We start from the raw sequence: 23,817 nt of genomic DNA, 5'->3' as shown, positions 1-23,817 counted from the left end.
ACATGGATTTCAAAGGAAAGTCTCATCCTGCAGGAATGAGGCTCTCAGCCCTCAGCAGATGCCTTGGCTGGGCTTAGCAGAAGTTTCCATTGTGCAGGGCCCCAGGAAGATCTTATCTGGGCACTTTGTTTGGGTCTGGTCACCCGTGTTCCACTGGTTTGGAGGTGGGGGGAAGCTGGGCAGCAAAGGGCTGCTGAGAGAGCTGGGGAGGAGGAGAGGGGTGCTGTGCTCAGCCTCATGGAACATGGAGCAGCAGAGATACAATCATTCTCCACAAACATGGGAGAGGAGAGAGGGAGGAGAGCTGCCTGCACTCAGGGACATGGTTGGCACAGGAACAAACACGAGCTGATACATTCAGGTTGAAGTTAGGAGAAAGCTGCTACCACCACAGTGAGTTTAGGGCTAGCTGTCCCCTGGGAATACAGAAGGCAGAAAAATAAACTCAGGATGCTCTTCAATACTGCACAAGGTGTGCTCTTGCACTGGGTCCCTCAGCACGTGCTGCCCTGGGCTCAGGCTCAATGGACCAGACTTTTGCTTGTCACAGAATTTTTATTTAACATTCAACCAGGACTGTATTTGATGTGCTGGTGACAGTCTAGTCCCAAAAACAGGGGTTGAACTAGATGATCTTAATGGGCAACCTATCCACGCTGCTCCTTTTTTGTCCCCTTTCAAAGATCCAAATGCCCCAGGCTGAGCAGTCACCAGGAACACAGTGAAGTGCTGATGAGACTGCTCCAGCTGAGTACAGGCTGCAGGAATATCACTGCTGGCAAAAGCCAGCTGCTGAGCATGAACAAATGTGGATTTCCAGATTGTTTCAGAGTGCCCCTGTGTGTGTAAAGAGCACCCAAGTCGCCGTGTACGTGCACAGAGCAGAGCCACACGCTCCCATCGGAGCCTCTCGCTGTTCCATGGCCAGAGGCAGAGATCCGTGTCCATGCACACACGTCCTGAACCACACCTGAACCACGGCAGTGACAGCAGCTCTGAGGAACGTGGCCCATTTCACACACCTTGTCCATATTTCTTCTTGCTCTGTGACTTTTTCCTCCTCAGTCACATCCCTTGTCTCCCCTCTCATGCGCCCATATTTCATCCTCTCCTTGCAGCAGTGATTTAGATATCACTTACCAGGAGGCTGGATTCAGTCCTGCAGTGACAAGGGAAGATATATTAAAATAAAGCATTGCAAGAAATTGTAGAAGAGATTGTCTCAACACAAGTGCTGGAAAGCAGAAGGGCTCAAGGAAAGACCAACACCCACAGAGAAGAAATGCTCCAGAGCAGCCTCTGGCATCCTGCACTGCCCCAGGCAGGTTAAACAGCAACAGGATCTTTAGAAGAGCAATATTAAAGTAATTAAATGTAATAATTTATTAAGTATGATTACATTAACTGACTTTTTTTCTCTAATATTCAGAACCATGAAAGCCTAGGGAAAACTTAGGAGAATTGCACCATAGAGGTCAAATTAAAGTGCTGAGCAATGCTGAAGATGAAATAAAATCAGAATTTTTGCACTATATTTTAATGACAGATGATGGTTTTGAGACATTCCAGAGGTTTGCAGGCTACAGGAGCACAGCTTCTCTTCACTGTTATGTGACAAATAAAAAATGAAAATTAAACTAAAAGGAGTAACCTCAGAGTGTTAAAATTCTTTAATGGGCAAACAGTAACTCCTTATTAAGAGTATTTATCCTTATTAAGAGTATACATAAACTGAATCCTCTCTCTTGAGGTGAAAAGCATAAAATTGGTGGCAGGACTTGCAGCCTCTGATGGAGCTGCTTTGTACAGATGTTCAGCCTTCTCCTCCTCAGGGACACCTGGGAGTCTGTGACTGCTTCCAAACAGATCCTGAACATTAATGAACTGCTCAGCCCAGATGTCGATGGAAGGAACTCCCTGAAGCCAAAAAAGAAGTCGGCAGCTCAAGGGGAAGGAGGAAGCACTCGGGGAGGAAAATGACACAGCAAACTGCTGTGCTGGAGCAGAAACTGAGAAAGGGCCAGGGGGGAACAAAATAAGTTTTAAGTGCTGACTGCAGCTGGGCTGTGAACTCCCAGCCTGATCTCTGAAATGCTGAAGTTCAGGTGATATTGTTTTCCCCACTGTGCATTTTACTGGGGAATATGGCAACATAGCAGAGCTGCCCTGGGAGGGTGTCAGGCACCTTGGCCAGGGGCAGCTCAGTCCAGAGCCTGGAAAACAGGCACATGGAAAAGTGTCACTCACTGCTCTGTTTCTTCTGCCTCACTGCAAGCTGGCTTGCTCAGGGGAGATTTTTCCCCAATCCTGTTAATGAAATTGCTCAGGGAAGTGGAAGGAAGGAGCTGTCTCTGAGCTCCCCAATGCAGTGTAACACGCTGAATTCAGCATCAGAAACATGGCATTAGTGCAGCACTGTCTCTATAGAATCACCTGTGTTCTGGTTGGTTTGGGATGGATTAATCCTCCCAGAGCCAGGCTCCAAAACTAATTTCTAGCAATAGGATTTAAACAAAATAGGATTTAAACAAAACATAAACTAGAGTCTCCTAGAAAGGACCTGGAAAGTTTTAGTAAGAACTGAAGGACTCAAACCCTCCTAAAGTTTTTGGACTCGACTTGAGCCCAGGATTGACAGAAACCCACAATCCCCAGGGCCAGATTTACAGCTGGTTTAGCAGCTCCCATTGTCAGCAGCCCAGGAGGGCAGAGAAGTTTAATTAATACCCATCACTGCTGTAGCACAGCCAGCCTTGCCAAGCTCACGCTGACCCGGGGCTGCTGCTCCAGGCACAAACCCCGGAGCCGTGGCAGGGTGTGCGTGGGCAGACGTCAGAACCCTCCTTTCCAGCTGTACCCGTGTCTGATCACCCAGCCGTGCAGTTTCCTACACGGGGAACTTGAGAAGCACGAACATAATCTCAGGCAAGGGCCACACAGAGAGACCAAGCAGGGAGAACAGGGAGAAGGACACAGAGGCACGGGGGAGCAGCTCCCAGGAGCTGCCTGTCAGGAGGAGGCAGAGCAGCAGCATTGATTTCTGGAAGCATCCGCAATGCCGAGCATAAACAGCAAAGCCAAGTAAAATCACTGCCATGAAATAAGCACAAATCGATGTCTCCAGGAATTTTATAGACAGGAAATTTTCTTCTTCTGAGATGCGAACAGAAGGAAGAGGAGCATGATGTTATCAGCCCCCAAAAAGGGACAAACTGCATTAGTCAGATGCAGCACAGCGAGATGGAAAAGAAATGCACCAAAAAGTGTCACTCACTGGACACTGCAGCGCAGACACTTCTGCAGACCTGTGTTCAGAGCTCCCCAACACAACACTGACAGCAGCACAGGCTGAGGGCTCACAGGGACACCCAGGGAAGCCTGGGCAGCCTTGTAAATCCCTTCCCAGCTTCATCAAGTTTTGCAATGTTTTTTTATCAGTATCTGTCATTGCAAAGACCGAGGTGCAGCCGAAGTGCTGCCCTGAGCACCTTTCTGGGTGGGTATTTTGCATCTGGACTTTGAGGTTTTGCCCATTCCAGGTTTCCCTGGGGCATCCATTCTCAGCTGTCCCCACACAAGGCACACTTGGTGAGCAGAAGAGGTTGTGACCTTCCTGAAGGACTGCCAGGAGCCTCCAGTGATGGACCCTGGGGCACACACCAGCTGTGTCTGCCCTGTGTTTGGGGTGCATGGCCACAGCCATCCCTGCTTTCTGCAGTAGCTGACCTACACCAGCATCTCTCCCTCCCTCCCTCCACCCCTCCCCTCCTGCTGCTGCACAGCACACCCCCGGCACAGCCATGGTTCCTCAGTGATGCAACGTGCAGCTCAAAGTCAATTCCAGTTCTGTGTTTTAAGCAAATGAATCCCTCTCCTGCTTTCCTCCCATCACTTCCAATCACTCGCACTGCGAGTGCTGTGAACGCCTCAATTCCTCCTCACTCTTCATTCTTCCAATTTACTTTTTCCCTTCCTCTCAGGCTGGAAAATGGATTTCTGTCCATTTTGTTGTCTCAGAAAGTGTTGGCACTGTGGTGCCAGCAAAGACTTTTTAAATAAAGACAGCTAATTCTGTTTGACTGAAGGATAGCGACAGAGACTCAAAGTCATGTTTCTGCCTTGCCTGAGGTTTGGGGAAGCTTTCCTTTACAAAAAGAAAAGCAGTATTGAGTGAAATTGTCCTTGATAGTCTCCATTAATCCCTGGGAAGAATTAGCAGCAGCTTTATATTACATTCATACATCTTCTAGAAGTAAAGATTTCAGGCTTTCTGTCTTAGTCACAGTTTTTAATAGAGACTTGACATAGTCTCTTCGGACACATCATCAGCACAGGTGGCAGAATTAGTGCCCTGCTTTGACCAGATGCTCCTCAGGGGATAAATTACAGCCCTGCAGGCAGGCAGGGTTTGGAGTCAGCGTTATGGAAATAAATGCTTATATCCAGGAAGACACCGACTGCTCTAAAGAAATTGCAGCTGAAACCAGAGAGTGAGTTCATGTTAAACAAACCTTGCTGATGAGTTAATTAGCCTGACGAGCATGGATGAGGTCTAACTCACCCAGGGGCCATTTCCCTTCCATCAGTTTGCTGGTGGTGTGTCGATCCTGTCTCGGGGCAGAAGCATCAAAACAACCGATGTGGTTCTGAAAAGAGGAGACAAAAAGGCATTAAAGGACAAAGAGGCATTAAAATCCAGGCTAGAGAGCAAAGAACGGGGTCACACCAAAGAGGCTGTGCTGCCTCTGACCCCGCGGGGCTCAGCATCCACGTTCACACCCGCGCTGCTATTTGTGAGCACCCATGGCGTGTCCTACCACCGAGGAGATGCCACTTATCTCACACATCCTCCCTGGGTCCCCACGCTTCCACACCGAAGCGTTCCAATGCAAAGGGCGGGCGAGGACCTCGGCTCTCGGAGAGGGAAAGCAGAGACCGGAGCGAGGAGCAGCGCAGCGGGTGCTAACCTGGGGACAGGCCTGGAGGGCTCTGCCCGCAGGCTGGTGAAATACACCCACGCAGGGCAGAGGAGCACCAGGGAGAGGCGGCGGAGCACACTCCGGGAGCGGGGAGAGCGGCCCGCACACCCCGCGCGGGGCTGGAACCCGCGGGACTCGAACCCGCGGCCCCCGGACCTCAGGGCGGCTCCCTTGGGCTGCAGCGCCCCCTGCTGGCAGGGACGGGCAGGGACCCCCGCCCGCCCCGGGGCACCGGGCAGCGCAGGGCGGCGGGGGGGGGGTTGATGGAACGCTGGGGTTTTGGAGCTGGGACGGAAAATGCGCTGCTTGTTCCACAGAAAATGGTTGATGAAGGGTGTGAAGCTCCTTAAAGCGGCTCCTTGTGCGGGCAGATCGATTCCTGCGCACCAAACGCAATAAAGACAAAACAGAGAGAGAACGTTTAATTCCCCTTTCACTTAGAAGAGCAATTTGACATCGACTTGACACATGGCCAGGAGTGCAATGCCAGCTCTGGGCACAGACACTTGGGGCACATGTCAGGGCCAGATAACTTAGACTGCAGCATCACAGATACACACTCAGAATGATGAAAACAGGTATTTTATTAGGGCCTGTTCCCTAAGAGAGGGAAGAGTTAGACTAGAGATAAGGATGAAGATTTTTACAATGAGGCTGGTAAGACACAAGGACAGAGAAGCTGTGGCTGCCCCATCCCTGGGAGTGCTCAAGGTCAGGTTGGAGCAACCTGGTCTAGTGGAAGATGTCCCTGCCCGTGGCAGGGGGGTTGGACTAGATGATTTTGGAAGGTCCCTCTCAACCCAAACCGTTCTATGATTCTAAGTTTCAAAAACAATGTGGCTCAAGGCTGATTTCACCCACATAGTAAAAGCAAAACTTTGATAGCACAGATTGATCTGTTAACAACATCCATTAAGAAGCTCCACAGCGGAGCTCCTCACGTGCACAAAGGGACGCTCTCATTGTCACAGCCATGTCAAAGGCCACAGCCACCCCACATTCTGTGGGAAAGAACCATGTGTCCCTCACCTGCGCAGCAGCAAGGAAGGTGTCATGGTTCAAAACTCACTGCAATACTAATTAAAACCTAAATAAGCTTCCACAATTGCTTTTAGCCTCCCATCAGTGAGCAAGGAACACCCTTTGTAAACATTTGGGGGCACAGATGCTTACAACTGGAATTTGTGTGTGAAATCACCACGTGCTCCACCAAGGTGCTTCAGCTGGATCACCCTGATACCCAAACACAGAACCACAGCGTGCAGCCCTCCAAACTGTCTTCAAAATGAAGAACAGGATTTCTCACAGCATCACTGGGATCTGGTAATTTCCAAGAGCCTCTCCTGACTGCAGATGCTCAGACCGTAAATAATCACTACACGTTTCGAATCTGCCACTGATGTTTTCTCGCCCGAGGCAGCCGCTCGCTGGCCTGCCTTCGAGATAAGGCTGGGGAGCTTCACAGGGTTTGGGCGCTTTGAGTGGAATCTTCTCAACATCAAAGTCCCAGTAGGGTTTTTAGTGAGGCTTTAGAACCAAGTTAAGGATTTTTAATGTGCCATACAGCACCCAGCATCAAAGGGACAGCGTCTGCAGGGGCCTGCTGGTAACAAAGTCACCGATAGCACGGAAATACAGCTGAACTAAACAGCTCCATCACCACTATTTTGAGCAACTTTTATGTCTAGGAGATGAGCACTCTGGAGGTTTACTTGGAGCAGAGAGTCTGAATAAAAAAACCTGACTCCCTTCTATGCCATGTGAAATTAGTCAGATGGAAATGAGGAGTTGGGAATCTTTGAGCTTGTGCTGTGCAGCTCAGTATAAATATTCTCATTGAATTATGACACTTTGCAGGCCTCACACACGGAATCAAGGTCAGCAGCAGCAGTTGGCAGGAGAGCTCTGCTCCTCCAGCTTTGCTATTTCAGGATGCAATTGTTTTTTTCTCTTCCAGCAGAAGTTATTGTAAGCAGGGGCTAGCTGGGCTGTCAGGGGACAGCTGTGTCATGGCCATGGGCACGTGAAATATGCTGCATGTGAAACTCTGGTAACACCAGCACCCTGCAAATCCTTCCCTCCAGTTGTCCATTTCTTCCCAGGAACCACGAGCATCCAGTCACTCACACTGAATTCCCCACAGGGCCCTCCAGAGCCACTGGTGAAGAGGCTCCTGAGGAAACCCCAGGAGTGAGGGGTGACGGTGCTGCCTTGACCAAGCTTCAGCAACAGTGAGGACAGCCCTGCACCTCCACCCCAGTGAAGGGCATGGGTTTGGCAGCCAAGCACAGCTCACACACAGGAATCCAGCCCTGCTCCTGCACTGTGAGCTGGAACACTCTCAGAAACACAAGCTGTTTTTCTGGGACCTGGAGCAAACACATTTTCCACAAGTTGCCTCTGTTTTTTAGAGAATAAGACAAGCAAGGGCAAAGCAACACCCTGTGGCAGAGCAGGATGCAAGGCTCCCCCCTGCAGCATGCCACACCAAAGAAAGGTGAAACACCTGCTGCCTCACCCAGGTGAGTGGGCATTAAGGACACAACACAGCAAACACCATGGCAGTGGACATTTGTCCCGCTGTAATACAGTGGCAATTTCAGAGCCACAGGATTCTCCCTTGTTTTCACCAAGCCCTGATGAAAGAAGGACATAAGACATCTTGAGACTTAATTTTTTTATTCTTTTTAAAGGAACAGTCTCCAGCATCTTCTCAGACCAGTAGAAACCATCCCTACAGGTGCCATGGCCCCATTAGAGCATGACACTGATCGCTTTTGTGCAAAGCAGCAGGTCTGAATTCAGAGGCATTGGACAGCACCTCCCCAGCCTTTCTGCTTGGCCAGCAACAGATATCTGCTGTGCACCACTGCTGGGAGGTTTCAGGGCTCCCAGCTGCCACACAGCTGAGAAAATCAAACTAATATTATTAAGTTAACGCCAGCCCTGGGTGCCTCCACCAGCGATCAAAGCCACCTTCGGCTTCACCGACACGCAGTGACTTGTAAAAGGCTGAGCTGAAACGGTATTTCACGGCTTGAATTGCTTCAAATCCCCCAGGAACAAGTGTCAGGGCTTTCAATAGCTATAGTGCTAATAATAAAACAAGGACCTCTTCCAGTATCACAGCACAAACAGTAGTTATTTCTCTCTCAAAGCTTTGATTCCTAAAACCTTTCTTACATTCAGCTTGACATCAAAACACCCATCTCATTCACTCAGGCTGTCACAGGAGAGTTGTGTGCTGCTATTAGAAATAGCCCTGAGGTGAATTAAGAACAGTCTGTAATGATGTTCCACTACAGCAACTTTATTTCTACCAAACTGAATAAATGAGCAATATTTTATCTGATGTGCCTTTGCTCAGCAGAGAACGGCAGCTGCTCCCCTTATGATTTATTGAATGGATGTTTTCTAAATAGGCAAAGCTGGTCTCTGAAGCCAGCCACAAAATCTCCCATTCCTAACAGCCCAGCAGAAATAGGAGAGGGATGTTCAGGTTCTGGATAGTGGCAAGTCTGGACATGAACTCTTTTATTTGCAATTTCCCCCTATTAAAAAAATGCACAAACAAGAAGTTTTATTTTTTAAAAAAAGTCTATAAATGTTGATGTTCAACAGCTGGCAGCAGATACAGGGCACAGACAAAGCTCTTCCTGTACAGCTGCAGAAGCAACAGAGTCCAGCACAGTCAGGGGAGTTTTGGGCGCTCTGGGTGGGAAGGGGGAAAGGAAAGGTGGAGGGGCCATGAAAAGATGGAACCTGGAATGCCTTTGGGAATGGTACAGGCAGCACATCCCAGCACTGCAGACTCCCCAGGGTGTGGTGGGTCCATCACCCCAGAGCAGCAGCCCCAGCACCACGGTGAGGTGAGCAGGAAGAGAAGCAAAATAAAACAATCACAGAGGCACCGGCCCTCCAGCAAACAGAACTGCAGCAGACAAAGCTGAAGTGGGATTTGGGGTTTCTGGAAAACTGGCAGGAGGAAATGGATGTTCACATCAATTAAAACGTGGGGTATTCTGCCAGAGGACATCTCCTAAGCCAAGAAGTTGATGAGATGCAAAACAGGTCTGGACATTTACACGGACACTAAGGACACAGGGAAGCATTGCAGGAGCAGCGACACATTTCATGGATATCACACTTCATGGATATCACACTGCAGTGGGCTCTGGCTCCCAGGACAGTGGGGGGAGGCAGGTGGGTGTTTGAACACGTGCTGCAAAGTGCTGGTGCCTCTGAAGGGCCTGACAGCAAGAGCTGCCAGCGAGGAGCGACAGTCCCGAGGGACAGAGATGATCCACTTGGGGTGTTTTAATTTTTTTAATGCCAGAGCAAAGGGAAAGCTGATGAGGGCACAGCAAAATCCTGAGCAGGCAGCAAGTGCCCAGTGCAGGCACCACTGGGATTCCTGCCCTGAGAGAGGAAAAACACCCCAATAGCCTGAGGAATGCCAAGCACTTCATTCCACACACTGGTTGAATGTTTGCTCCAGAAGCAGAACCAGGAGCAGTGGTCTCTGGGGAGAAGGGAGTGAAGGACCTCCAGACCATACTGGGAAGACACCAGTCCCAGGAGTTCCCATCTGTGGAATTGCTGATTAAACACACCCAGGCTGGGGGAAAGCTCCAGAGCGCTTCTTTGTTGGTGTTAGTCAGCACATCAGTCCTGTCTCATGAAACAGGGAAGCCTTAAGGGAAAACAGCTTAAAACCTTCCCAAAAAGCTCACAAAGGCTTGTCCTGATGCCAGTTCAAGTCCCTGTCAGCAGATTCCCAAACCAAAGCAGCCTTTGATGCCAGCTGGGCACACATTCCCCACAATATTTCACTCGAAGGCTATAAAAACAACAACAAAAAGAATTTCTCTGATACTTTGCCCTTGACTAATGTGCACTTACTGAAATAAATAACCACCTGGTCTTGCCATTGAAGAGCAGCACAAACATTGCCGCAAGCAGATTATTGACCAGAAATACAGAAGCCAAGTTATAAACAGGTTCGTAATTCAATAAACAGAACTGTAAAGCATTTCCAAACAGACCATACAAACCTCACTCTACCTGCCTTCAACAAAGGAAGTCAAATATCTATTTATGAGATTCTAACTCCCTATTTTCTATGCCATTCAGCACAAAGAAGAAAAAAGAATCAAGATAAAGAGAGGGCATATTTTAGCTGTACGGGATTTATTCATTCAATTTACATTTGAATCAATTATCCAGGCAAAGCTCGAACACTGCCAATGTGATTTAGGTGGCTGAACACACATCATAAATAGTGCAGCATTCAAGTCATATAATCCGTGCCTGCCGTTCCTGGATCGCTCCATAAGCAGGAAGAATATCCCGACTCGCAGCGTGCCATTATTTCCAAGTAGAAGCGTGCTTGGCTACAGCTCGGAACAGAGCCTCTGAAACCTCTCAGACAAAGTCCTGGCCAACATCCAGCCCAGTGGATTAGGGATAAACCCCTGGAAAGCTGGGCCAAGCCCCCAGTCGGGCAGGACCCACCTGGCTGGGCTGGACGTCACTTAAGGGTGGGAGAGCCCTGGATCTGCTGTGCCCACAGCAAATGACACAGAGCTGCCTCTTGCAGGTTGTGGCAGCTCACTCTCCACCTCAGGATTCCCTTTTTCTGGCTGTAGTTATGGCACACAATGCATCTCTCTGAGAAAAACAGATGAGAAAACTCATTTCACAACCAGAGAGCAGAGCCTCTCCTCTGCTCAGCTTTTCTCCAGCAGAACATTTCTGCCCTGCAATAGACTTTAGCTTTGCACAAACTCAAGAAAGGAGACAAAGAATTATGAAGCCATGTATCCCATTAGCATCCAAATGCAGCTGTGGAGGCAAGGGTTTTTTTGGAGATAAGGTGTTTTTGAAACAGTTCTAGAAGGAGGAAAAAATTCTTTTATGAAACACATTTTTCACAGACCTGAAATCCACAGCGCATTATAAAACTGAATTTGTTGCTGTTGTTTTTATTTTACAGCATTAATCACTAAAGGCTTGCTCAGGTGGGCAGGAAAAATCCATTTCCCATTGTATTAACTTCACACAATTTAAGGAGCCTTTCAAGGCCCACATAAATGCAAGTAAACACTCCCAAGCCTGGCTGGTCCTGCATTGGCCAGGCACACAGATGCTGGAAGCACAGCTGGACTTGCCAGACATTCCAGAGGTGGAGAACACTTAAATCCCAGAGCCCCACCACCCATCACTTGATTTAAAGTCTGTAGGAAATGAGCTTTGCCAGAATACCATTTCCTCTGGGACAGAGCATGCAGGGAGAGTCACCCTCTATCCCAGAGGATTACCTGTGCTGGGGAGGCAGCAAATACCCTTAGATCCTGAGTGCTGGGATCTTTCCACCTTTGAGGTTCTGTGAGTTTATAAACACAGAGACTTCACTCATCTGGCCTCCCCAGTCTCACATTAAGATTTCATGAGAACAAGTGCACAGGGTGAAGGGAAAAGCCAGAAAGGTTCACTGAAGATATTTCACAAAATTCTTTTGTATTTGCTAAAGCAGATGTGCAGTTACGACACAGAACTGTTACCCCAGCGACAACAGACTGCCTTTAGTCAATTCTTAGTAATATTATCTTATTTCAATGTGGAGAAACAGATGGATTTGGTGCATCATCTGGAGATAAACAGACCCGGGTCAGGTGTAGGCAGAAACACACATCAGAGCTTTGGAATTTTACTGCTCACTCCCCCAGACAACTACATTTTCATACAATATACATAAACATTGTTTTGGCACATGAACAGCATAGCCTAAGAACCAAACTGATGGTTGTAAATATGCAAGGTTCGTAATGCCCAGCTTGACTTTTAGGAATCAACACAAATACAATATGCAATTGCTCCAGCAAAGAACAGGCACTTGGACTGCTCCAAAAGGGGAATTTAAAAAAGAAAAACAACCAAAACCAACCAAAAAACAAAACAAAACAAACAAAAAAAAGACCCTCTTGGCTTATATAATTTCAGTTTTGTATAAGGAGCAATCAGGGAAGAAAACATCCTTGGGGACTTGCAATTGATTTCCAGAACAAAAGCTCCCAAGGGATGTTGAAGGAGGTTCATCTGAAAAACAAAATATGACCTTAGAGGCCAGTCACAAGAGCACCTCGCTGCCATCCTCTCCCGTGTCATCCAGCAGGAGGGAGGGAGGGCTGCTGGAGAAAGGCTTCGCACACCACTGCCACGTTAGCAGGAGCTGGTGTGAAAGAGTTCTGGCAGTGTCACACTTTGTCCCCCGCCTGCCCCAGCCCTGGGGAGCTGCTCTCAGACAGCGGCTCCCAGAAAATGTCAGGAAATTGTTGTGAAACTTCAGACACCGAGCTCACACTTACCTCCCCAGGCATTTCAGAGCAGTAATTATGGGTGGCTTGGGCACACACGTGCTTTCCCCTTTCTGAAACGCAATTACAGCTGCAGAGAAACAGAAGGAGCTTTATGGAGGGAACACCAGAAGAATCAATATATCAGCCCAGGTGGAAGATCATGATTTTGAGCTGCTGCTGAACTACACTAAACCACCTAAATTAACTTAATTAGGTGTCAAAACACGTTTACTTGATATATAAGAGATATTTGTTTAAAAAACCTCTCAGTCCAGTTTAAAAAAGCAAGCTTGGCTCTCAATCAACACAGCCCCACCGATTAACTTTTAAAGACTGCATGTACCATGAGACACGGACATTTTATAGCTGATCTCAAAGTTATATTTAGATAACAGAGATTCAGCAATTTACAGACAAAATCAAATCAGAAATATCAGCCAACTGATTCAAGAGAAAATAAGGAGGCAGTCTAGGATGAATGGGAACCTTTACATGCCTAAGCTTCAGTACTGCCACAATTAGCTGTTCACATATCTGGATGGTGACAGCCACTTCAGGGAATATTTTATGGATATATATGTGTGTATGTATATATATGCATGTGCATATATATATTATATATGTAATATTATATATAATGCATATTTTATATTATACATATTGTTTATACATTATATATTATATAGCTATAATATATATTTTATATAATATATTATATTATATATCATGTAAAAATAATAAGATAAAATATATAATATTTGTATTAAATATATTTTATCTGGATATATGTATATATATATGTGTGTGTGTATAAAGAACTTAGTCCATTCCCTCCATCCTCCTTTCCCATAAGTTTTTCACTTTAGGGCAGCATTTCAAAACACAGTAAACTTGTCTAAACAATTAGTGTTCAGTAATTGGATTGGTGTTCACTCCACCATGGCATGCTCCTGGAGCTGCTGGCAGGTGTGAGTGCAGCTGGAACAGGCACATTGCAAACGGGGTGCCCACAGCATTGCAGCCCACAACAAACACCCCGACAGATCAGGAAAGCACCAGGGACACAAGGACACCTGAAAAGAAGCAGTATTTACAATTTCTATGGTTCAGCAGCTCCTATGTCCAACGGAGAAGCAGCTGGAAACATGAGAATGTTATTGCATTTCAGGCTCAGAGATTTAAGCGTAAGTCAGGAAGAAGGCCAGGCCTAATTGTTTTCCTTTTCGAGGTGGCAGGGTCTCACCTGGGCTGTCACACATGGTTTCAGAGAGGCTGCTATTCATTAGCAGCACAGACAGAGCGCAGATCTGCTGCTGCAGAGCTGGGCCACGGAGGGGAACACGCTGCTCCAACACAGGGAGGGTTCGGGGTGTGCAGAGCTCCCACAGGTGACACAGCCAGGGACACAAACCAGGGCCTTTGCCCAGTCCTCTGGCTGTTTCACTGGAGGCTTTGTGAAAGGTGTTTCAGGAGCAGATGCTCCATGGATGCATCAGGGAGCTGAGTGAGAGAAATCCCTCTTCTCCTCGTCTTGGCTCCAGGGGATGTCATCAGAAACGAGCTGTGCTCGCTTTGTAACTTAAACGGGATGTTGATGCTTAACCTGCTGCCACTCTCATATCAGCACTGCTGCAGACAAAGAGAAACTTCTGTGGAACAAAACAAACCATTAGCAGACAAGAGCAATTAGAGAAATCGTCAGGAGATGACTGGAGCTCAATTCAGTGTTTTTAGGAGCTGCCTCAGGAGAGGGCAGCCTCAGCAAGCAGATGGACCCTGCTCCTCTCCCCCAGAGCACAGAGCACACCAGGCCAAGGTCACAGCCAAAACTCTGCTCCAAATCCTTGCCCAGATCCAGGGCTTGGATCCAGGGAGATCCCAGCTGCCAGCACTGCCAGGGTGTGTTCCCTAAGGTCCTGGGCTGAAACCCAGCTTTCCTCTGGAGTAACCCACCCAACATCCGTGATTTCAGGGACTGAAATAGTTTACAAGGCCGCTCTGGGTTGCTATTTGAGGTACATGTTTAAGTAACATGAGTCTCTATTTTTATTTTAAAAATAGAGACATGAATCTCTATTTTTACTTAAGGCACTCCAGTCTGTGCAGGGAACACTCCCTTAAGCAGGGAGAAGGCCAGAGGTCTTCCCTGAGACACCTTCTCCAAAATCCAGCTCTGGCAGGAGCTGCTCCCAGAGCAGCCACCCAAACTGACACTCCGGGTGTGCCTTGTGAAACCCAGCCCATCCTGCTGCCCTGTGCAGGTGTTACATCATGTGCTGTTGTGATTCTCAACTCCCCAAATCATCAAGGAAAGATCATTATGTACAAAACATTCATAATAATATAGTTACCATTATAGGATATTACAGACCTCGCCCTGTTGCTTTATTCTTACTTCTAAGGATGAGAAAAGTGTGTTTAGTGCTGGGAAAATGAGTGATAAGATCTGCATACAAACAGCCCCCACAGTGCAAAAGCTGAGGAACATAAAAAGATCAGAAAAATGTCCTAAAATGCTAGGAAAAGTAGAATGTAAGTCACATGAACAAATGCACCTTCCCAGAGGTGCCTCTTGGGCCCCTCTTCCTCCAGGCAAAGGCCAAGGTCTCCTGCAGCTGAACCTGCAAGCCAAAGTCCTGCCCTCTCCCACTAGAATGAGCCAATAAACATGAAATAATAAAAAACCAAGGCACAGTACACAGCATTGTTCCACCACTGGTGTTTACCTTTGTGTTCAATACAAGTAAAGCTTGGGATTAGATTAGAAAAAGCAACATGAAGTTCTTGTTAAGAACATTTACAGGCATCCCTTTATTTCCTTACAACCATGCAGATGACTTGGCTCCCAGGGTGACCACCTGCCCCCCAAAAGCTGCCCCTCTGTGCCTTGCTGAGGGAGCTGCTCCCCCTTCCCCCAGGCTGCCCCTTTTTAAGCTGCAGTCCAAGCCTTGCTGGTGCTCACAGAAATGATGAAGTGGGAGCTGACACATGTTTAAGCTTTCCTAATTGTCCCCTACGGTCTACTAAGTATAATTACCAAATAATGCCTGGGAACACAACTGCATCCTTGGCAATTAGGGTGATGGCACAGAAGGGCCACCAGCCCTCCCATCATCTCCTGCTGCAGGTCCCTGGCCAGCCAGCTCATCCCAAAGCCTCAGCATCCCACGGGCATCAGCAGAACAGCACCCAACATTCCACCTTCCTCTAAGCAGAGCAGCTGCTTGGGATTTTAGGCCATAAAAATAACAAACTGCCAGCATTCTAAGGATCAAGTGCTCAGAGGAAGGATGATGAGCCTGTACAAATGGTTTATTTGCACTTCACGCCAGCTGCTCCCCTGTACAAATGCATCTGGCCAGGTCTGCTCCCCACTGCCCTAATTTCACCTGTGGGTCTCATCCCTCAGATCCTGTGGCCCCATCCTGCTCCAGAGCCATGAGATGTGGCAGATGACCACCCTCAACACCCACAATGCCACAGAACCAAAATGAAGAAGGGCACATAGCCGGAGAGGACTGCAGAGATGTTTTAGCCACTGGTAAAAATAACAACACTCGTTCATCCTTTTCTTACCCTCAGATCTCTGCTCTTTCCAGCAATCCTGTACCTGCCCTCAACAGAATTCCTTCTCAGACAAGAGGCAGTGTCTGCACAGCTCGTCAGCTCTGAGCAACCTGCTCAGCCAGTTCTCAATGAGTTTTGGTTCTAAATCACCTATTTTAAGAAATGTCTTTGCTTTCACTGGGAGGATGGAACACCCACACCAGGCACCCAAAAACCCTGCCAGGAGTGGGCAAGGCTGCAGTGGCTCCTTCCCAATGGTGTAATCTGGGAATGGTCTTTATCACTGCAATTATTGTAAACATGAAGATTGGCTGTAAGTATTCCTGGTCAAAAATTATAGTGTGAGCTGACAAGAACTGAAGCATTTTCACACTGATTTTAATTGTATTTTGGCAATTCTGGAGTTAATTTGTATTTGCTATAACTCCAAGATGTGTCTGCCTCTAAACTGAGGCTGAACCCAGATTTGTTTGCTCATGAGCAGAGATCTTTGCAATATCTTAGGTGATCAAAAGCTAGAGACCAAAATAACTAATTATTTGGGGACAAAGCAATTAAAAATAAGCAGAGATAAATATTTATGGTTTTGGAGGGTTTTTTTAACCTACTGTAAGGTCTGTCAAAGACCCTTAAGGGCCACAGGCTGCTCTGTCCCTGCCTCACTTCAGCTCTTTCAGTGTCTGCACAAGCCCTGCGCTCCAGTCCTGCTCCTGAATTCCCACCACTGACCCAAGAGCACCATTTGGTAGGAGCCAGGCATCCTCCCACACTTTTAAATAAGAATATACAGAATACAAACAAATCACAAGTTAATTATAAACCCGGTCATAGCAGCTAAGAAAACACTGGAAGGTAAATATCTGCTCAGGTGAGATAATTCTGCCACAGAACCAATGTTCTGCTCCACAAAAGACCAGCTCCTATTAACAGGTGAATATTCCATGGGGTTGTACCTGCTTCTCTTCCCAGGAGCTTCAACCTCCTGACATCACAGCTGCTGCTGAAGTAACGATAAGCCTGAGACTTTTTATATACAAAATGTGGGATATGTTCTTCAGGTGACCCTCCAGGATCTCAGGAGCTCTGAAGGGATGAAATCCAACCACTGGCAATCTGCTAAACAGATGAAATAAAATTAATTCATTAAGACTTTCTCTAAGGACAAGCTCAACGATTTATGGGGGTTCTTGACAGTTTACCCTTTGCAACTTTAAGAAACAGCAAGGAAGTGATCTGCAGGGAGGGAAAAAAAATTAAAATAAAAAGGAGGACTTTGATCACTTCAGCAGTGGACAGCAATATCAAATGATTGTAATTCACAGCAAATATTAGAATATTAGATCTCCTCCTTCCCCCTCCACTGATGGAGCAGGACCACAGCCTTCCTCAGTGCTGACGATGAGGATGGTCATGCCAGGATTTGCTCACATGTCTTTTGTAAAATCACCTGGAAGGGAGGACAGAGTGATTCATGTACTGTCTGCTCTCCTTCCTCTGTGCCCAGCAGGTGGGCTGAAGCACAGAACCAACACTTCCCACCTTTTGTACGGCTGCTACTTCACTCCTCAGACTTTTCTGCCAGTTTTCCTTGTTTTGTTTTTGTTACAACTTAAAATTTTAGCAGCAGCTCTCTTGGTCTTGAGAGAATCTGCTCTTATCTTGACATTTTCACCTTCTGCTGGTGGGGTTGTCTGCAAATGTCAGAAGCATCATCACATTCCTAAAGCTCCTACACTTCAAATCCCACCCCATGGACCATCACAGTCCTGCTTTTATCTGAGGTACATTCAACATGTTTGAAGTCTGACAGCACTTCTTGAGGGGCATTACTTCTTTTCAAGGTTTTCGAGCATAAGAGAATGTCATGCAAAGACAGATTCTGCAGGAACTTTACAGGGATATAAAATAACCAGAATTAGAATGTTATACTGCTGTCCAAGACAAGGCAGAGAGAGAAGCAAGGACACCAGGAGGTGATACTTCCTCACTTCTGAAAAGGTGTGTTGCTTTGGAGCAGGATTCATGGAGAAGCAGCAATAGTGCTGGGACAGTGAGCAGGGTTTGGATTGAGCCTGTCTTGGCTCCCTCCAGCTCTTACCAAAGCCCACAACCACGCTGGGAAATGCCTTTTGGCCAGGGCAGTGTCCTCCTTTGGGCTTTTCATGGCAAGGAAAGGCAAGTCTGAGAAGGAAAACAGGAAATGGGAGTCTGGCTGTAAGAGCCCACCCAGCACGTGTTCATCCCAGAGCACTTGCAGCTCACACAGAAACTTTCTGTTTCTTTTGAATATTTCTGATGGATTCCTCTGGATTCTCAGTAACTGTCTGAGCACTGGAAATCAGTTGTGTTTTATCATGAAAGCCTCTATTGTTTTTTTTCTACTATTTTTAAGCATGCTGCATTTAATACCACCCATTGGCTCCAAGAGCGCTAAGAGAAACAGAATCCACTACTAAAAGCACTCAGAAAAGTCAAATCTCTTGTTTAGGGACATATGTGGCAGGATGGCTGCAGCATTTCCATTGGAGTCAGCTTCTAATGGCTCCACAGGGAACGGAGCAGAGCCATCAGCTCAGCACAGGACAAGCTCCACATCCAAGCAACATTCATTAAAATACCAAGAATATGAACTCCCCCCCTACTTCCTTCAAAATCAACTGTTTGGGGAAAGGTATGGCAAACAGCATCTTGCATTTGCAAACAACAGCCCCACTCAGGTGCTGGCAATGCCTCTGGAAGCTGGAAGAGATTCTGAACATGTACATCAGAGCACTGAGTCATGATCAGAGTTTTAATCTAAATTTGTTCCATTGATGTGACAGGAGATTTGTTCCACACCAAGCTGTTTATGTTTTGATGTGCAAGTGAGTAGATTTAACTCAAGTTTCAGCCTTCTGGAAGTCAAAATATTTCTTAGAAACACGGCCCATTTATTCTGCTTGTTCTTTGCTGCTGGAACACTATTAACATGCATGCTGCTTTTATTTGGATACCTTCCTATCACTCTTCAGCTCTAGTTTCTAGTGGGCACTTCTCCAAAACCATAATCCCCCATACAGCCAATTCACTTAAGAGCTGGACTCGATGATCCTTGTGGGTCCAAATATTCTGTGATTCTGTAATACCTCTACAAATATTCTCTGTGATCCCAGCCAGGAGAAGGCCAGAGACAGCCTGGACTGCAAAACAGTGATAAAGCATAACATAGCAAACATCATCTCCATGTGTTAATCAGCACTGATGAAAAACAAATTTAACATTTTTCAAATCCCTTAGGTGTTGATGAGCTGGACAATGTGTAACTGGAGTGTCTGAATCAAGCAGACAGAGCTGGTGATGCCACACAGGAGGGAGGGAGTCCTGTGCCATCAGGACTGGAGCGATGTCACCGCAGACCTGATCCCATCAGGAGATCAGCTCATGCTTCCAGTGCTGGAAAACCTGCACCTTGCACAGCTCATCCAGGGTTGACAAAGGATGCCTTGTCATCCCTGACAGATCATGTGGCTCAGGTGAGCCATCCCCAGGAGGAGGGAGCACATCCAGATCCCATCAGCTACACACCAACCCTTTATAAGGTACGACCTCAGAACTTATTCATTAGACAAATCCATTAATGTACAAAAAGAGCCAACCCATTACTGGCTCTTGCTGGAGACAGGCTGTGATAGCCATCAGACAGGTGCAGGGGCACGATAACTGGATTAGGAGAGCCATAAATGCAGCTTGTTGGGACTGGAAGCTCTTGTAACAATTTTAAAGGAGAAAGGAAAGAATGCCTCAAGGCCATTTGTGGTGCCTGTGAGAAGAAAAAGATCCTCAAAGCCCAGCACATACTGAAATCCTGGTCATGCAGAGTCTAAATCATTATCTCCTTGCAGGCACACTGAGGATTTCTCCTCTCACCCATGTCCCTCTCCCACCGGGAAGGTGGGGCACATGAAATTGCTCACTGCACTGGAACCAGCATCAACAACACGACAGCGATCCAACATATTCCTGCCAGGAATTATTTGCAGACAAAAGTGATCCATCAAGTACAGCCCAGGAAAAACCACATTAACATGCTACAAACATCGTGAGGCCAAAAAGACAAGGAATCGGGAGGCAGAAAAACTAATTGCATGGAGGCTGCTTAATTATTTTTAAGGTTACAAGAGAAGCCTGACAGAATATGGGCTCAATATAGCAGACACTGCAGAAATTTCTATCAATCTTATCACAATTCTACCCTCCTACTAGAGCAGTACAGCCGTGAATGCTGACCAGCATCAACTGACTGATTAAGACACAAATCTCAATATTACTAATAAAACAGCAAGTGCCAGAAATAATAGGCACTATGAGCATGTTCAGTTTCAGCTGCAGAATGAAGAAAAAAGAACTTTTATGGTGTCTTGCCAATAAATTCATCTCTGGGGAACCATCAAAACAGAGGATGCCTTTCTGTAAAGCAATCACTGATGGCCTATGAGCAGAGAAAATATCCAGCTCTGCATGACAATGACAGCAGGGCATGAGCCAAGGAGCAGATCCTCAGCCAAGCCCGTGTGGGACAGGTCCCTGTGTCTGACAGGCTGCATGGAGAACAGGAATTCCAGGGCAAATAAAGAGGGCACAATAGGGAAAATGATGGAAAATCGGAGAATATTAAAGAGGAGAGGTTAGATTTTAAAAAAAAAGGGAAGGCAAAGAAAGGAATAGAGGAGAGAAATTTATAAAAATATCCAAACTTTGAACCTCTGCAGTGGTCACAGACAAATTCCTGACCTAAACAGATTTAGACTGTGAAGCTCAATCAATTAGATTCATGTCCAGGTTAAACAAGATTTCAGAGTGCAAGGGCCATTCCTGGCCTTCTTTCCATCCCAATGCTGTGCAAATCTCTGCTTCCAGAAGGAAGACCAGGGAAACCTGGCACAGAGCTGGCAGTCTTTTCTGAGGAATATGGGAGGAAGAGGAAATCTCCTGTTGCAGTAGGAGGCAGTAGAATTTTGGGAGCTGTTAAAAATTGCAAGGAGAAGGAAGAACAAAGATGCATGATTCCATAATCCATACAGAAAAGGCAGCAGAGAAACAAGATTTGGAAAGGGTCACTCTGGAGAAGGATGCACCATGTGCTCCTGCTGCAAGCAGGAAAAACTGGGAAGCAGAAGTCAAATGCAGCTGCTCTTCATGCAATCCCTTGGACAGGACAGCAGCCAGGCCTGGGCCCTGGCAAGTCAGTGATTTACAACCTAAAATCAGAGTCCTAATAGAAAAATAACAGCCTGTCAGTGTAAGTGATGGTGCTTGCAGAGGCCTGCCAGCCTCGTGGAGCAGCTGCTCACCACAACCTGCCAAGGAATGGGAATAACCAGGAGAAAACAGGCTGTTTGCCAGGAGGGATGGGGGATTCCTCTGGTTTACAGGTCCTGGACAACCCCCTGAGCAGGATGCTCAGACACCCAGCAGTGCTCTCAAGATCAGCACCTGGTAGTCTAATGGAAGAAGCACAGTTTCTGCTAAAAACAAGTGAAAAATGAAGTGAATGCTGTAAGCGCAGGTGAAGAAGGTAGCACAGGGACAACTGATTAAAAACCAAGATCAAATTTTGGCTTTGAAAAGAGGCAAGAAGCTCACACCTTAGCCATGTACCAGAACACCTGGAAATTAGTGCCTCCCTGCACTAGAGAAAACTGCTTTGAAAACAGAAAAGGCATTTCTAAGAGGCACCTCTTTTGACCTTTGCTCCATTCCTTTGCCATGGAGCACAAAGTGGGGGTGGCTGAGGAGCAGCTCTGGCCCTGCAGCACCCTTCTCGGTTTGCTCTGTTCCTAAAAAACCCAAAATGACCTGTTTGAAAGGATCCAGGAGTACATTTTAACAGCAGCAACAGGGGTCCAAAGAAACAATTTAAACAGCCAAATTCTAAATATTTGTGAGTAGACAAGAATTTGCAAGCCACTCATGGGCTGAAATTCCCCCATATGCAAAGCTTATGTGCAAATAACAAAACAAACCCAAAAAAATCCGCAGAGATGACCTGGGTTAATCCCACTATATAATCCCATTTCCCAGCTCCTTCACTGAAAGCTTTACACAAACCTCAGGCTGGTCAGAGCACAAACCAAAGCCCAACATTACCACCTGGTGGAAATCCTCTTCTGCTACAGCCACAAGCAGAAAAATCATTAAATTCATTTGTCAGTGTAAAAGAAGCCAGGTTTAAACTGTGGCAGTGTTACACCAACATCGAGCTCAGTCCTGCACACCAAGGGCCCACCAGGGGCTGTGGGTTTAAAAAACACAAGTTTGGCAGCACAGGAAAATTACTTTTTCAGAGAGAAAGGCAACAAGCCCACATGCAAAGCAGCCTCCACATGCCCATGTCATTTCCCTGGAATCCATCCATCCAGATGCCAGAGAAGATCCACAAGAAGGATTTTTTAAGTAAGATAACACAAAATTTACAGATAAATAAACCATGACAGCTACAGAAGACTCAACATTACCCTATCCACCAGCATCAAACCCAGCCATTTAGGAGCCAGCAACCAGGATTTTGGACTCTTGGAAGCAGTGATTTAACATTCACATCTTTTGTTATTGCAAAACTGTTTGGACAGGAGAACTCCCTGCTGTAGAGACCCCCAGTTCCCAGGCACACATTGTTCAGCCTGTGTTGCTGAACAGCAGAGCCCAGAGAGGGAAAACAGGGAGGAAACAGCAAGGAAAACTGCACAAACAACACAGCCTCCCAACTTTATGGCAGCCCAGATCCAGAACCCTGTTTGGGCAGTTTCCAGCATCTTAAACAGCAGCCATGGGGCTGCCTCCTTGCTGGACCTCATCAGCTTTTGGGAGCTGGCTGAAAACAGCACAGAAGGGGAATGGGAGAAGGCAGAGCCAGAAAGGGAAAAAGTAAGAAACAGGAATGAGATGCAAATAAAGAGAGACAAAATCAAGGAGTGTGGATGTTTTTGGGTTTTTTTTAAATAAAGGAGGTGGGGAAAAAATGGAAAAGAGAAATTCAAATGGCAGGAAAGTTTGGTATGAGAATGTTTAACTTGGATGTTAAAATCCCAGCAGCATGGCCTGGTTCCACTGAGCAGTGGAGAAACCCCAGATCTGAAACACAGATCCTGTCCTGCAGGAGCCTGCCTGTGATTTGAATGGGAGCAAAGGAAGCACCACGGATTTTATCAGTGGCTGAGCAGGAGACAAGGCTGAGCTGAGGAATTAACTTTATCTGGTGGCACCAGTTCCCAAGGTGTAAAAGAGGAAGGACCTCACGGAACGATGTTGTGGTTGGAGCCTCAGTGCCTGTCAATGCCTTGCTTTTTAGGGCAAGATATGGCAGGGGAGGCCCTTTGGTTTAGTCCACTGCTTCTGCTTCTTCAGGAGAGTCCAGCGGGACATAAACAGTACCAGGTGAGTCCGAGGAAAAGCAGAGAGCAGGAGGGAATGGAGGGGAATGGCCACTGAAAGGAAAAACAGAATAAAAATCCAAAGGGGAATAGAGGAGTTACAGCATTTCTGTGCATACAGAGGTTTGGGACAGACAGAAGCTGAAGGTGCATCCCTGGCACTGAAGAAAGGCCACGAGAGCAGCAACATTCCCCCAGGACTCCCCACTACACCCCGGAGAGCAAAGGTTGAGTGAGGATCCACGAGCCTCCAGGGACAGTGCCAAGACTGGGTAGAGCCCAGAGCTACAGAAGGATCATGACCAAGGCCCTGCTCTCCAGAGAGCTGGCCTGGGGTGCAGCCACCATCTCCCAGGGACAGGAGCAGGTGCAGGAGCATCAGCAGCAAAGTACAATTCCCATTTTGATATGGGAAGGCACAAGGCAAGGAGAGCAGTAGGAGTACCACTGATCCACTGCTATCCGTATTTATGGTATGCCAGTATCTTATGAGCAATAAAAATA

General features: G+C 46.9%; 1 long non-coding RNA gene across 1 annotated transcript; it reads right to left on the bottom strand.

Moving 5' to 3' along the window:
• Positions 1–589: 589 nt before the first annotated feature.
• Positions 590–14,837, bottom strand: LOC131584977 (uncharacterized). The gene is made up of 5 exons (XR_009278835.1): positions 14,733–14,837; positions 13,581–13,986; positions 12,347–12,425; positions 4,512–4,646; positions 590–1,159 (listed from the first exon to the last, which is right to left on the bottom strand). It is a non-coding gene; the product is annotated as an uncharacterized LOC131584977 (long non-coding RNA).
• Between the last annotated feature and the right edge of the window lie 8,980 nt (positions 14,838–23,817).

The sequence above is a fragment of the Poecile atricapillus genome, chromosome 15 (assembly GCF_030490865.1).
Source record: "Poecile atricapillus isolate bPoeAtr1 chromosome 15, bPoeAtr1.hap1, whole genome shotgun sequence".
In the NCBI taxonomy this organism is placed as follows: Eukaryota; Metazoa; Chordata; class Aves; order Passeriformes; family Paridae; genus Poecile; species Poecile atricapillus.
Note: the sequence above shows the minus strand (reverse complement) of the source record. Positions and strands in the feature narration are given on the sequence as shown.